The 15,888-nt window shown below is 44.2% G+C and overlaps 1 protein-coding gene across 7 annotated transcripts in view; it reads right to left on the bottom strand.

Moving 5' to 3' along the window:
• The window catches only part of adcy7.L (adenylate cyclase 7 L homeolog), a 155,422-nt gene that overhangs the window by 118,547 nt on the left and 20,987 nt on the right, over positions 1 to 15,888 (bottom strand). Inside the window, exon 2 of one of the 7 annotated variants that reach the window (XM_041590124.1) lies at positions 13,132 to 13,218. The exons of the other annotated variants lie outside the window; for them this stretch is intronic. The gene's annotated coding sequence lies outside the window, so the exon portion shown is untranslated. The remainder of the gene's footprint in view (positions 1 to 13,131; positions 13,219 to 15,888) is intronic. 7 annotated transcript variants of the gene reach the window in all.

Here is a 15,888-nt window from a genome sequence, read left to right as displayed (position 1 = left end):
TAAGGAAACTCTGGGTCTCAATACATTCTCCCAACACTTTGTGGTCGAGAGAGCTCACCGCATGCCCGCCAGAAAGCCCCCACCAGGCGCTCCGCCGAGAACCCTCATTCTGAAGCTGCTTAACTACAGGGATCGCGATGCTGCACTTAGAGCAGCCAGAGAAAAAGGAGATATCCTTTACCAAAACACAAGAATATCCATATACCCAGACTATTCCCTAGCGGTTCAAAAGAGGAGAGGCACCTTCACGGAAGCACGCCGCAAACTGCGAGAAAAAGGAGTGAAATATGCCATGCTTTATCCTGCCAAGATGAGGATCCTTGATGGGGAAAAGGCACTATTTTTCGACAATCCGAAAGACGTCATCCAGTGGCTAGAACGCCGGCCGGCTTCTCCCACAAGGCCTAATGATTAATCTTCAAGCTTGGTCATCAAACAGGTCGTATATCTTATCTTATGTACTTTATTGAATATCCAAATAGCACACAGACTCTAGTTGGGAACTTTGCTTACTTTACCACATAATCAAAGAGGGATTCCATTTTTCGGCGGACTGTCATTACGGGTGCACTCATCCTTCCCTCTGATCCTCAGGTAGAGCTATGAACATTCACTCTGGACTAGATCTGAGTAGCAGCAGAAATATATTGGCAATAACACGGAGCTTATTGCACTGTACGGATACAGAGACTCACTCACTTGTTAATTGGCCACTGGCCTAGTATTTCCATGGGAATGTTAAAGGTTTTGGGATTCATGTACCCCCGAGTTACAAGGGGTTACCGGGAGGGTGGAAATTTCCGATTAGGAAATGGGATAATTGTTATTGCAATGTCTCTATTAGCAAATTGTTTTCCTATTACACCAGACGCTGTAGATATTTCAGATGGTCGTGGGAAGGTAGGGCCTCACAAAGGTTTTCCCCCAAGCTACAATATAGAGTTACGATTTAAATATAGTCATGGCATACAAACAGCGTAAAATACAAGTGGTCTCGTGGAATACACGGGGTTTAAATGATCGCATTAAAAGATCTGTAGTTATGGATTATCTCAAGAAATCAGGTGCTGATATATGCCTGCTTCAAGAAACGCATCTGACAGGGCAGAGAGTTCTGGCTCTGAGAAGAGCATGGGTGGGTAGCCTATATCACGCTGAATATTCCACTCATTCCAGAGGGGTAGCAATATTTACAAAGAAAGGTTTGGGCCTCGGAGTGGCGGACCTTCACACAGATCCAAAGGGGCGATATCTAGCCCTCAAATGTCAGTTATTCAATTACTGTTTTATAATCGTGAATGTATATGTTCCTCCCCCTTTCACTGTAGTCCTGCTGGAAGAAATCTTGATTCGTATAGCTGAAATGGGGCCTCATCCAACTTTCTGGTTAGGAGATTTTAACGCAGTGCCAGACCCGTCTCTAGACAGACTTAGACCTCTGCCTCATGACACCTCAACATTTCTTAATTGGCTCACAGGAGTCGGGCTTATAGAGGTATGGAGATCTAAACACCCCACTGCTCGGCAATATTCTTGTTACACGATTGCTAGTTCGGCCCTCTCTCGTATAGATTTGGCTTTGGCAAACAAGGAGGCTCTTCGACTCATTCAATCAGCTGAATACCTTCCACGGGTCTGCTCAGATCACGCACCCCTCCAATTAACACTTTCATTCCCGGCGCCAGAGCAACCCCGCCCTTGGCGCCTGTCCCCTAAATGGGTTCATAATCAGAATATCCAAGAGAGTTTTCAGCCCCTACTTACTGAATTCTTTGACATGAACCTCGAAACAGCAAAAGACACCATAGTATGGGATGCGTGTAAAGCATGGACTCGGGGTACGTATATTTCTCTCATTAAGAGAGAACGCCAGAAAATTGATGCATCTCTAGATAATGCGAAAGCCCATCTCCAAACAGCAGAGAGCAATTTAGCTCAAGATGATAGTCCCCTTAACAGACAAGATATGATGCTAGCACAAAGAAATCTTGACCTTTTACTCATAGATAAATTCTCCCAATTTGAAATTAATAGACGAGCAGCATGGTATGATAGGGGTGATAAGAGTGGCAAACTATTGGCACTATTAGTGAGGGAGCCTCACGAGGTGACAGCTGTATCCAGACTGGTTAAGCCCTCAGGGGAGGAACTCCATGACCCACTAGAGATAGCAAATGCCTTTGGGAAATTTTATGAAGAGTTATATCGCTCTCGAAAAGATAGTGGGTTGAACCTCACGGAATACCTGGCCTCTATCCTACTCCCCAAATTAACTGCAGATCAAGCCTCACTCCTCGATGCCCCTTTAAAGGAGGCAGAAGTAGCCACCGCTATAGCAAGCTTCCCTAACAACAAATCCCCAGGTCCGGATGGAATTCCGATTGAGTGGTACAAAGCCAACACTAAAACACTTACCCCAATACTCACTTCACTTTGGAACACTGTTATAGATACAGGTGAAATCCCACATTCTTCTACGCAGGCGAGGATATCGGTTATATTAAAACAGGGTAGACCTAGTCATTTATGTGATTCCTATCGCCCTATCTCACTGCTAAATGTTGATATAAAGATTTTCACCAAACTACTTGCCTCCCGACTTAAGCTAGTAATAGAAGATCTCATACATCCGGATCAAACGGGGTTTATGCCGAAGAGAGCTACTGATATAAACATCAGGCGCCTTTACACTAACTTGCAAACACACCATGACAATAAAGGATCCAGAGTGGTAGTCTCCCTCGATACAGCGAAGGCATTCGACACAGTCGAGTGGTATTACCTCTGGGAAGTGTTGGCCCGATTTGGGTTTGGTGACAGATTTATTAAAGGACTTAAGGCAGTCTACAAAGCGCCAGAGAGTCAGATAAAGGTTAACTCTTACACTTCACAGCTCTTTAGACTGCAAAGGGGCACAAGACAGGGGTGCCCTCTCTCACCCTTCCTGTTTGCACTAGCCATAGAACCCCTGGCTATTCAAATCCGAAACAACAGTGATATTATCGGCATGAAAAAGGGGCAAATAGAGGAAAAAACCTCTCTGTACGCGGACGATATGTTAGTGTACCTTGCAGACCCGAACAGCTCTCTAAATACCCTCCTCCAACTAGTAAACAGATACGGAACATATTCGGGCCTAAAAGTCAACTGGGAGAAATCAACCATTTTCCCTGTTGATCCGATTCCCGCCCCTGATCCAAATATATCCCAATTGAAATGGACCACCTCCTTCAAATATCTAGGGGTGATTATATCTAGAGACCCCGCTAATTACGTTCAAGACAATTTAGATCCAGTCCTCCAAGAATATCGCAGGAAAACCACCCTATGGGCCAACCTGCCTCTATCACTGGTTGGGAGAGCTAATATAGTGAAGATGATTTTCCTTCCGAAATTTCTTTACAAGCTACATAATGCCCCGGTATATCTTCCTCAAAAATGGTTCAAACAAATAGACAAAATAACCAACTCCTTTATTTGGGCCAATAAGACACCTCGCATCAGTCTAGCTGCCTTACAATCCCCGACCTCCAAAGGCGGCTTAGCTCTGCCAAATTTCTTACTCTACTATCATGCCTCTCAATTGGTATATGCGCGATGGTGGCTAGTGCCAGACCTAAATAACCAAGCCTTCTTAATTGAGGCGGCTAACGCCACATCTATGGAAGCTCTAGCTAACCACCTATATAGAGGCCCCCATTGTGCCTTTCCGCACATAGCCTCCATGACCCCAGTTATGAAGATCTATGACATGTATATGAAAAAATTATACCTAGGTCTGGCCAATTGGTCTCCAGGCACTCCTCTTTGGGATAACCCGAATCTCCCTCACTTTAAGCAGTTACATGATGCAAGCACATGGGCTTCTCTAGGTATTAAATACCTTGAGCAAATAGTGGAACAAGGACAGCTAAAGCCATACCCGATCCTTCAACATGAGCACCAACTCCCAACTAGAATGATTTTTCGATATATACAACTCTGTCATGCCTTTCAGACACAGTTCCAGGTCAGACCCATAAATATAAAACAGACTACACTTGAACGATACCTCAGACAACATGAACTTCAGAAAGTGGTTTCTTCGATATATGCCATACTACAAAAACCTTTGGATACCCGCTTAGAAAAGGTGCGTACAAAGTGGCAAGCAGATATTCCGGATCTAACTGAAGAAGCATGGCTCGCGGCTCTCGAGCAGATCCCATCACTGAATATATCCAATAGAGACAGACTTATCCAAATCAAATTTTTCCATAGGGCCTATTTGACCCCCTATAGACTTGCACGAATATACCCAGGTACACCGGACACATGCTATAAATGTGGAATAGACATAGGAACCATGTATCATGTATTTTGGGAATGTCCTTATATGCAAAGGTACTGGGGGGAAATTTTGAGCTTTATTCGGGATAACTTTGCTCTCCCCTACATATTCTCCCCGGAGCTGTGTCTGATGGGTCTTATAGAACCTCTTACGCTTCCCTCGTATCAAAGGCAGTTCTATTTGCAACTTCTCTTTTTTGCCAAAAAGACTATTCTTCTTACCTGGAAAGACACCAGACCCCCCACGCTAGCCAGATGGAAAGCTCTCATAGATAATGTCTTGCCGCTCCATAAGGCGGTATACTTGGCCAGGGGTTGCCCCGAAAAATTTCAGGCGATATGGGGGAGCTGGATTGAAGTACTAGAATAGTAATGCTTGAAGCTGTTCCCCCTCTCTTCCAACGGTCAATGACTGATGACTTTAAGATGCATGTATTTCGATGTTCTTGTATAAGGAAACACAACTGTTCTGGAATATATTCATTGTTTTGAGACATTGCAATTGTTTGTCTTTTGAATTGCAAAATGTTAAATAAAAACTTTAAAAAAAAAAAAAAAAAAGATAGCTTTAAGAAGGGGTTGGATGGCTTCTTAGCAAGTGAGGGAATACAGGGTTATGGAATATAGCTCATAGTACAAGTTTATCCAGGGACTAGTCCGTTGTTGATAAATGTAAAGGCATGCGCCTGGGATGTAAAAATATCCAAGCCACTTATACCCTTAATGGAACTGCACTAGGCAAATCCATTATGGAAAAAGACCTTGGAGTCCATGTAGATGATAAACTTGGCATTGATTCATGGCAGGAAGTGGTCATTCTTCCACTTTATAGAGCACTGGTAAGGCCCCATCTAGAATATGCTGTACAGTTTTGGTCTCCATCACTCAAACAGGACATTTGTCAAGACTGCCAGAAGTACCCGACGGCGCTGTTTACATTTCCGGCGGTCACAGTGAAGATCCAAGATGGCGGCGCCCATGCTGAACACATAGCTGCAGCGTCACTGCATGATGATGTCATCACTGATGCCGGGATCTCGTCATAAAAGGGCGCCCAAAACACTGTGACGGTGCCCAAGAATAGGATTTGCTGCCATTGATCCTGGGTTCCTGTTTGTGTTTCCTGATTTCTGCTCCCAACCTGATTCCAACCTGTTTCCAGCTCCCAGTCTGTTTCCAGCTCCCAGGCTGTTTCTAGCTCCCAGCCTGTTTCCTGCTCCTGCCTTGGTTCTGACCCCCTGCCTGAACTCTTGTTATTTGATTCTGATCTGCCTGCCCTCGTTAACTCCTGCCTGTGACCACTACTACTGATTCTGCTTAACCCTTCGGATACCGTGACCTTGCTCCCTCAAGAGGGCTTCCGCCTTGATCCAGACTACCTCCCTGGAGGGAGCTCCCTGACATTATTCTTGGGCCATGGATCCCACTGAGGAAGCTTAGCCAGATTTCAGCAGGGCCTTTTGAGGTCTGCATACTCGCATGGAGGCGTATGAAGCTCGGCAAAATTTTGCCGGACATACGCTGGAGGCGATTTTCGAAAAGTTATCCATGCTGACGCCGACTACTCAAACGCCGACAAAGCCCGCGCCAGTTCCTGCCGACATGGCTACACAGTCCTCCACTTCTGGTCCACGTATTCCTGCATGGCCTCTCTACAGTGGCGACCCTCAAGCCTGTCGTGGTTTTGTGAATCAGTACCAGATCCGGTACGCCCTGCAACCTGCAGAATTTGTCTCTGAGCGAGCTAAGGTTGGTTTCGTGATCACTCATCTGGCATGGAAAGCGCTTGAATGGGCATCTCTGCATTGGGAGAAAGAGTCTCGTTTATTAGATGATTCCAAAGCCTTCCTTCAAGAACAGTGTTCGATGCTCCCGGTCGGGTGGCGACCGCTGCTTCTCGTCTGTTCCAGATCCGCTAAGGGAATCGCAGTGTAGCGGAATATGCCATTGATTTCCGCACTCTCGCTGCAGAGACTTCTTGGAACAATGATGCCTATCATGCTGCCTTCTACAATGGACTCTCTATCCACCTCAAAGATGACCTGGTCTCCCGTGAATTACCCACAAAGGTTGAAGACCTCTTTGCCTTGTCTGTCAAGGTGGACACCCGTCAGAGAGAACATCAGGCTGATAGGGATCGAGTCAAGAAATTTCAACCCATGTTGGCTCCTCACTTCCAAAGATCACTGTTACCTTCTACCCCCCAGCAGCCTTCTGTTATTCCTCCGGAGGAACCTATGCAAGAATTTGTCTCTCTGAACAGGAGAAACTCCGGAGACGTTCGCCTGGACTTTTCTCTATTGTGGTGGTCAGTCCCACTTTGCCAACTCTTGTCCTGTGCAGCCTCAAAGTTCCCCTCTTCAATGTAACCCTGGAAAGACTTGTGAGGGGTGTTATTCCTGTAAAGCCTCAGAGTTCCCCTCTTCAAGGTGACCCTGGAAAGTCTCATGTGAGGGATGTTGCTCCCAAATCTCAAGAGAACTCAAAGGTTTCTTCTGCCTTTACAGATCCGTCTGGCCACTAAGACCATTGTTGGCTCAGCATTCATTGACTCTGGTGCTGCCAGAAATTTCATGGACGCTCTCTTTGCCAAGTATATGAATGTTCCCCTGTTTCCATTGACTCCTCCTCTTCGAGTAACCGCCATTGATGACAGACCCCTTGAATCCGAGTTTATCTCTATGACGACTAGGGAATTGCCTGTGAAGGTTGGGACTTTACACAAAGAAAAGTTATCGTTCCTGATTATTTCCTGTCCTTCTGTTCCAGTCATCTTGGGGCTTCCCTGGTTACACCTGCATAACCCTATCATTGATTGGTCCTCGGGGCAGGTTTCCCGTTGGAGTCCATACTGCCAACAGCACTGCCTTCCTGCTGAACCCATCTACATCAGATTTGAAGACGCTTCCCTCCTTCTACAAGGAATTCTCTGATGTCTTCTGTAAAAAGTCTGCAGAATTTCTCTCTCCTCATCTTCACTACGATTGTCCAGTTGATCTCCTGCCGGGAACCATGCCTCCTAGAGGTCGCACTTATCCTCTCTCCCCAGCAGAGACCTCAGCCATGAAGGAATATACAGTGGTGTGAAAAACTATTTGTCCCCTTCCTGATTTCTTATTCTTTTGCATGTTTGTCACACAAAATGTTTCTGATCATCAAATACATTTAACTATTAGTCAAAGATAACACAAGTAAACACAAAATGCAGTTTTTAAATGAGGGTTTTTATTATTTAGGGAGAAAATAAATCCAAACCTGTGTGAAAAAGTAATTGCCCCCTGAACCTAATAACTGGTTGGGCCACCCTTAGCAGCAATAACTGCAATCAAGAGTTTGCAATAACCTGAAACGAGTCTTTTACAGCGCTCTGGAGGAATTTTGGCCCACTCATCTTTGCAGAATTGTTGTAATTCAGCTTTATTTGAGGGTTTTCTAGCATGAACCGCCTTTTTAAGGTCATGCCACAACATCTCAATAGGATTCAGGTCAGGACTTTGACTAGGCCACTCCAAAGTCTTCATTTTGTTTTTCTTCAGCCATTCAGAGGTGGATTTGCTGGTGTGTTTTGGGTCATTGTCCTGCTGCAGCACCCAAGATCGCTTCAGCTTGAGTTGACGAACAGATGGCCGGACATTCTCCTTCAGGATTTTTTGGTAGACAGTAGAATTCATGGTTCCATCTATCACAGCAAGTCTTCCAGGTCCTGAAGCAGCAAAACAACCCCAGACCATCACACTACCACCACCATATTTTACTGTTGGTATGATGTTCTTTTTCTGAAATGCTGTGTTACTTTTACGCCAGATGTAACGGGACGCGCACCTTCCAAAAAGTTCAACTTTTGTCTCATCGGTCCACAAGGTATTTTCCCAAAAGTCTTGGCAATCATTGAGATGTTTTTTTTAGCAAAATTGAGACGAGCCTTAATGTTCTTTTTGCTTAAAAGTGGTTTGCGCCTTGGAAATCTGCCATGCAGGCCGTTTTTGCCCAGTCTCTTTCTTATGGTGGAGTCGTGAACACTGACCTTAATTGAGGCAAGTGAGGCCTGCAGTTCTTTAGATGTTGTCCTGGGGTCTTTTGTGGCCTCTCGGATGAGTTGTCTCTGCGCTCTTGGTGTAATTTTGGTCGGCCGGCCACTCCTGGGAAGGTTCACCACTGTTCCATGTTTTTGCCATTTGTGGGTAATGGCTCTCACTGTGGTTCGCTGGAGTCCCAAAGCTTTAGAAATGGCTTTATAACCTTTGAAATTTAACTCAGGTGTGATAAACCACAGTTAAGTTATTTTTTAACAAGGGGGGCAATCACTTTTTCACACAGGCCCATGTAGATTTGGAGTTTTTTTTCTCCCTTAATAACGTAAACCTTCATTTAAAAACTGCATTTTGTGTTCAATTATGTTATCTTTGACTAATAGTTAACGGTTTTTGATGAGCAGAAACATTTAAGTGTGACAAACATGCAAAAGAATAAGAAATCAGGAAGGGGGCAAATAGTTTTTCACACCACTGTATCCAAGAAAATCTCCAGCGGGGTTTATTCGCCCTTCTACTTCTCCTGCAGGGGCTGGATTCTTCTTTGTGGAGAAGAAGGATGGAGGCCTACGTCCTTGTATTGACTACCGGGGTCTTAATAAAATCACCGTTATGAACCGGTATCCCTTGCCTCTGATTGCAGAACTTTTTGAACAACTGAAGGGGGGCTAAAATCTTCACTAACTTGGATCTCCATGGGGCTTATAACCTCATCCGCAAAGGTGACGAATGGAAGACGGCTTTCAACACTCGTGATGGGCACTATGAATACCTCGTGATGCCCCTTGGTCTCTGCAATGCCCCCTCTGTCTTCCAAGAATTTGTGAACAACATTTTCCGGGATCTCTTGGGAAAGTTTGTGGTCGTGTACCTTGATGACATCCTGATTTTCTCAAAGGACCTAGCAAGCCATCGCTCCCAGGTGAAGGAAGTACTTTCTCGTTTGAGGAAGAACTCTCTCTTTGCCAAGCTGGAGAAATGTGTATTTGAAGTGTCCAAGATTCTTTTTCTGGGATATATCATGTCCCCAGAGGGTTTCGAGATGGATCCCGTTAAAGTGTCTGCAATCCAAGAGTGGCCCCTTCCACTGAGCACCAAGGCAATCCAGAGATTCATTGGTTTTGCCAATTACTACCGGCAATTCATTAAGGGGTTCTCTTCTCGCATTTCTCCTATCCTGGCCCTCATCTGAAAAGGGGGTAAACCCAGCTCGTGGCCCCCGTCTGCTATTGAAGCCTTTCAATCCCTGAAGGATGCTTTCACTTCCGCTTCGGTTCTCCGCCATCCTGATCCGGAGTTACCTTTCTTCATCGAGGTGGATGCTTCTGAAGTTGGACCTGGAGCTATCCTGTCCCAAAGACATCCCTCTGATGGAAAGTTGCACCCATGTGCATATTTCTCTAAGAAGTTCTCTCCTGCCGAACAAAATTATGATGTAGGAAATCGAGAACTCCTGGCTGTCAAGCTTGCCTTAGAAGAGTGGCGTCACCTCCTTGAAGGTTCCTTGATCCCAGTCACGATCTACACAGATCATAAGAATCTTGAGTTCATTCAATCTCTCAAGAGGCTGAATCCCAGACAAGCAAGGTGGGCTCTCTTCTTCTCTCGATTTAACTTTGTCTTGACTTATCGCCCTGGCTCCAAGAATCGGAAAGCTCATGCTCTGTCTCTAAGTTTCACTCCAGTGGATCGTTCTCCTGAAAGACAAGAGCCAATTATTCCTCCTGTCAAGATCATCGCTTCTTTGTACCCTCAATTTGCTGATCAAATTCTGGCTGGTCAATCTTCTGCCCCTCCTGATACCCCCATCGGAATGGCATTTGTACCTCCTGAACTTTGTCTGCCCATCCTGCAACAGACTCATAGCTCCAAGCAAGATGGACATCCTGGTCCTGCTAAGACTCTAGAACTTTTACGACGTCTAGTCTGGTGGCCGACTATTCGTAAAGATGTCAAAGACTTTGTTGCAGCTTGTACCGTTTGTGCCACTTCCAAGCCTAGCCATTCTCGTCCTAGTGGGTTATTACAGCCATTGCCTATCCCCTCTCGTCCATGGACTCACTTAGCAATGGACTTTATTGTCGAACTTCCTCCCTCTAGTGGGAACACCGTGATCTGGGTTGTCATTGACCGCTTCAGCAAGATGGCCCACTTCATCCCTTTACGGAAGCTTCCATCTGCGGTGGAATTGTCTCAATTGTTCATTCAATTCATTTTCCGTTTGCATGGCTTTCCGTCGGAAATAGTCTCTGACAGAGGTTCCCAGTTCACAGCAAAGTTTTGGCGTTCCTTATGCAAGAATTTGAGTATTGCTCTTCAGTTCTCTTCTGCCTATCACCCCCAAACTAATGGGGCAGCGGAACGAGTGAATCAAGCCTTAGAACAATTCCTGAGGAATCATGTCTCCCTCTGTCAAGATGATTGGTCTGACCTTCTCCCGTGGGTGGAATTTGCCCATAACAACGCCTGTCATACGTCCACTGGAAGATCTCCATTCATGTCTGTGTATGGTCTGCATCCTCAAGCCTTTCCGCAGGACTTTGTCTTATCTGATGTTCCCGCTGCAGATGTCCATGTAGCCCACGTGTCCGCTATTTGGGCTGCAACCAAGTCTAATCTGGAGAAGAGCACACTGGTGCACAAGACTTTCGCTGATCGAAGACGTAGGTCCTCACCTCTTTACAAGGTTGGTGACAAAGTCTGGCTATCTTCTAGGAACATTCGATTGAAGGTGCCATCTTCTAAGTTGGGTCCGAAGTTTGTAGGTCCATTCCCCATCTTGGAGATTATCAACCCTGTGGCTGTCAGACTTCAGCTTCCCCCAGAGATGCGAATCTCCAATGTGTTCCATGTCTCCCTGGTGAAACAAGTTGTTTCCAACCGCTTCTCGTCTGAGGAATCTCCTCCCTCTGCCATTTCTGTGGAAGGTCAACAAGAGTTTGAGGTGGAGAAGATTCTTGATTCCAGACTCTCTAGAGGTTCTCTCCAGTACCTCATCAAGTGGAAGGGCTTTGGTCCTGAAGAATGCTCCTGGGAGAGACACTCTGATGTTCATGCTCCTTGTCTTGTGAGGGATTTCCACTCTAAGTTTCCCCAAAAGCCTTGTCCTGGTGGTTCAGAGGCCCCCCGTGGGGGAGGGGGTACTGTCAGGACTGCCAGAAGTACCCGACGGCGCTGTTTACATTCCTGGCGGTCACAGTGAAGATCCAAGATGGCGGCACCCATGCTGAACACATGGCTGCAGTGTCGCTGCATGATGATGTCATCACTGGTGCCGGGATCTCGTCATAAAAGGGCACCCAAAACACTGTGACGGCGCCCAAGAATACGATTTGCTGCCATTGATCCTGGGTTCCTGTTTGTGTTTCCTGATTTCTGCTCCCAGCCTGATTCCAGCCTGTTTCCTGCTCCTGCCTTGGTTCTGACCCCTTGCCTGAACTCTTGTTATTTGATTCTGATCTGCCTGCCCTCGTTAACTCCTGCCTGTGAGCACTACTACTGATTCTTCTTAACCCTTCGGATACCGCGACCTTGCTCCCTCCCTGGAGGGAGCTCCCGGCTCCCTTACAACATTATTGGATTAGAGAGGGTACAGAGAAGGGCAACTAAGCTGGTAAAAGGTATGGAAAATCTTAGCTATGATGAAAGACTGGCCAAATTGTGAAGATGTGGAATTCTCTCCCTGAATCAGTTGTACTGGCTGATACATTAGATAGCTTTAAGGAGTTGGATGGCTTTTTAGCAAGTGAGGGAATACAGGGTTATGGAAGATAGCTCATAGTACAAGTTGATTCAGGGACTACTCCGATTGCCATTTTGAAGTCAGGAAGGATTTTTTTTCCCCCCCTCTGAGGCAAATTGGAGAGGCTTCAGATGGGTTTTTTGCCTTGCTCTTCTTTCTTGTCACTGTAAGCTAATTGTTCATGCATGCCTTATCTCATGTAAGTAATCAGCATGTTTGGGTAAGGGCACACGCTGAAATTCGGGGAGATTTAGTCGCCCGGCAATAAATCGCCTCTTCTTAGGGCGACTAATATCCCCAAAAAGCCTTCCCGCTGGCTAGAATCTAAATCGCGGTGGGATGGCACTCGGATGTCACTCAGGAAGGCTTTTTGGGGAGATTAGTCGCCCGAAAAAGAGGCGATTTGTTGCCGGGCGACTAAATCCCCCCAAATCTTAGCAGGTGCCCTTACCCTTACTTGTATGTATACGTTTGTATACTTTAAAAAAAAAAGCAAATGAGTTAAAGTTCACTGCGCATCACTCTAAATCACTGTGTTAATTTTTGCATCTCATTTGCATTCAGTGCCGGACATTCTTTTACAACATTCTGTGCTCTTATTTCCTAGGGAAAACTTTTAGGGTGAAGCACCCTGAATTCTGCAAACAAGTACCTTGGCTTTGTATTATGTGTTGTAAGATCCCCTAACAATACAAATAACCCTGAAAACTATATAGTTTTGGAAAGTAATCCAGCAAGTGTAAAGATGTCTTTTTAAACCAAACTTGCAAACTGCAACTAGCAAACATGTAATGAACAATATTGGCGGAATAATTTTTTTTTTTTTTCCAATCAATTAAATAAGGGATCTGGCAGCATAATACTTGATCCAATAGTCATGCTGTCAAATAAAAAATAAATAACAACATGGTAAATAAATCCAAGTGTATGGGTGTGTGTATATTTAAGTGTGCAGTTGTGAACAAAAAAGGCCCTGCCCCCCCCAAAAGCAAACATAACTATATAAGGGTGCAAATAAGGCATACTTACAGTTATTTTGAAGCAGGAAGGCCACTGGCAGCAAAGGGGTGGGTCCATGTGTTGCAGAGTCCCAGCAACAGAAATGTGTGGGCAGGGCTGGAAGAAGGAATGAGCAGGTCAAACAGCAATCTTGTCTGCTGTTTTGAGGTTGGTGCTGTGACAATCGTGCCGCAGGACCAACATGCCCCCTCGGTTGGTGCTGTGACAATTGTGTCGCAGGACCAACATGTCCCCTCATCCTAGAACACTCTTGCAAGTCTAGTCTCTGTTCCCTAAGGGGTTCCACTGATCCAGAGAGTCATCAGTGATTTACATTCCCTCTTACAAGGTCATCTTACTCATGTTCAAACCCCCCATCCTTCAGAGAGAGAGATTCCCAAGCAGACTTCATTAATTATATATTTCTCCTGATGTCTGCCCTGTCAAGGGGCAGGTAAGATTACTCACAACATGGTCCATTGAACCTATTCCTTTCTATTTAAAATTGTGCTGCTAAGCTTACTTCAGCTCTTTACCCTATATTCAACACTTTTCAAAGTTCTTAAATGTCCCCTTTTGCATTAAAAAAGGCATTTAAAGCCTATGGGACAGACATTCAAAGGAGAAAGGGCTCAGGTTACACTGCATATATGTGCCATATTGCCTTTTTTAATTTCCGCCACTGCTATCAAAGCATCTTGTTTACATGAACTATAGTAGTGTTTCTGAAAAAAACAGATCAGTTTTACCAGTGCAGGGCACTTTTTTAGTGTTACTGTCCCTTTAAGGCTCATTTAAGTTATCTGCATTTGCAAACAAATGGGCACAACTTGTTGCAGGCATTAATACCATTTTAAGCTGGCAAAAAAGGTTTTTCTCTGCGGGATATGCACAGAAAAGTTGTGCCCAGTGAATCACATACAATCATAATAATGCCAAGTGCCAGAAACAACACACTCCCCATTCTGACACTGTGTGATTGAAAATCCATTCAATCATCAAAGATTTTTTGCACATCAAAGATTGTGCAAAAAACACCCTATTGTGGATAAAACTGTGCCCACTCCACTTACTGTATATAAATGAGCTTTATTATAGGGAGCTCAACTGGGGAAAGGACTGAATTAAAGAAAGTACAACCAACCTGGAAAGCATTGCTGAATGTCAATGCACAATAAATGGTAAAAATAGTAAAATATGCATCCAAAAGAAAAAATCTAGATGCCCTTTAATAAAATAAAGTGTTTCTTGCTTAACAGCTCCCTTTCTAAACATGCTTTTCCTTGAATACTGCCTGAGTAGACAGTAACAACAGTAGAATTGTAACCTCACAGAACAATAGTGCTCCCTAGGCCACTGACACTCATAAGAAAGCTGGAAAGAGGCAGAATATAAAACGTATGCTATATCAGAATGCAGTCTCCATCAACTAAAAAAACAGAATTTTTTCATTTTCAAACAATTACAACATTAGTGTGTACGTGGCCAAAAATAAAAAAAGAAACAAAAACCCAAACATTCTGAACTTATACAGCTGTTTAGCTCAAGTAGTTACCGGGCCTGGTTCTGCACCACAAGAAACACGCTTGATAAATATTGGAGTGCCACTCGAAACGTTGCACAATGTTGCTGTACTGCCATGCAAATATTTGCAAACATTAAAGGCGGTTTTATAGAAAAACTCTGGAGTGCTGTTATTGGAGATATACCACTAAAAACTATCCAACTTTAGGTGCAGAGCACCGCTACCCTGGGAGCAAGTGCAAATGCAACAGCCCACTGTTTATACAGTTATATTTATTTTTGGAAGTTCAGATAGATTTATGCACCTTTCCTACATATGCCTAAAAATAGAAAAAAAAGCTGTGCTCAAAGAAGAGCTGAGTAAGGTTGGGTCAAACTTACAGGTAATAAACACATTTTGCTCCAACAGTTTTTTCAAATTCATTGGGCTAGTGTCAAATTGCCCCCCAATAATTTATTTTGTAATTGCCTGCACCCAGTTATGCACTCCTGGCAAAGCAATTATCATTTGAAACGGTTAGCCAATGCATTTTCAAGTGCTAATGGCCTGCTCAGTGAATGCACCTGCAGATGTAGGAGATTATCATAGGAATTGGGTGTTTCTGAATGATTTGCTACCCATCCACCTAACAGGGAATAGACTGGGTGACAAAACATGCTGAAATTGTATCCAATTTGTTCTTACCTCAACTTGGCAGATCTAGCACAAGCCTAAGCAAATTCAAATCAGAGTAAAAAAAAAAAAAACACAGGATGTAGCTAGCAGCCAGAGAGTATTTTACAGGAGACAAAATATAAAGGTTAAAAATTACGAAACATTATGAAAAAAAAACCTAATAATAATAATACAGAAATAGTTCAACACTGCAATCATTACCATTCTACCATACAATTTTTTTTCAGGAAATTCATTTTAAACCCCTGTTCTCAGTGAATGGCTTTCAGCAACATACTTACATTTACTCTAGTTGAACATTCCCATTAAATATATATTTATTGTTTTTTAATAATAATTATATATTTGGAGTTGAATTCAGTTACAAATGGAGGGCCACAGGTTTCACGTCTCTAACAAATGCATCTTCTTTTCAGTGACAGGCCAACAATGACTTCCTTTGGAGACACACCCCAGCCTGAATATCATGTGTTGTTCCCTGTTCAACTTCTGCTATCTTTTCACCACCAGAGCAGGATAACCCTTTGATTACTGGCTGGTTTTAAAGTAATTTTGTTTAATGTACAGCAAACTGGGCAGCAGGAATT

Source organism: Xenopus laevis, chromosome 4L, assembly GCF_017654675.1.
Source record: "Xenopus laevis strain J_2021 chromosome 4L, Xenopus_laevis_v10.1, whole genome shotgun sequence".
In the NCBI taxonomy this organism is placed as follows: Eukaryota; Metazoa; Chordata; class Amphibia; order Anura; family Pipidae; genus Xenopus; species Xenopus laevis.
The sequence above is the reverse complement of the archived record's forward strand: the minus strand, read 5'-3'. Positions and strand labels throughout refer to the sequence as shown.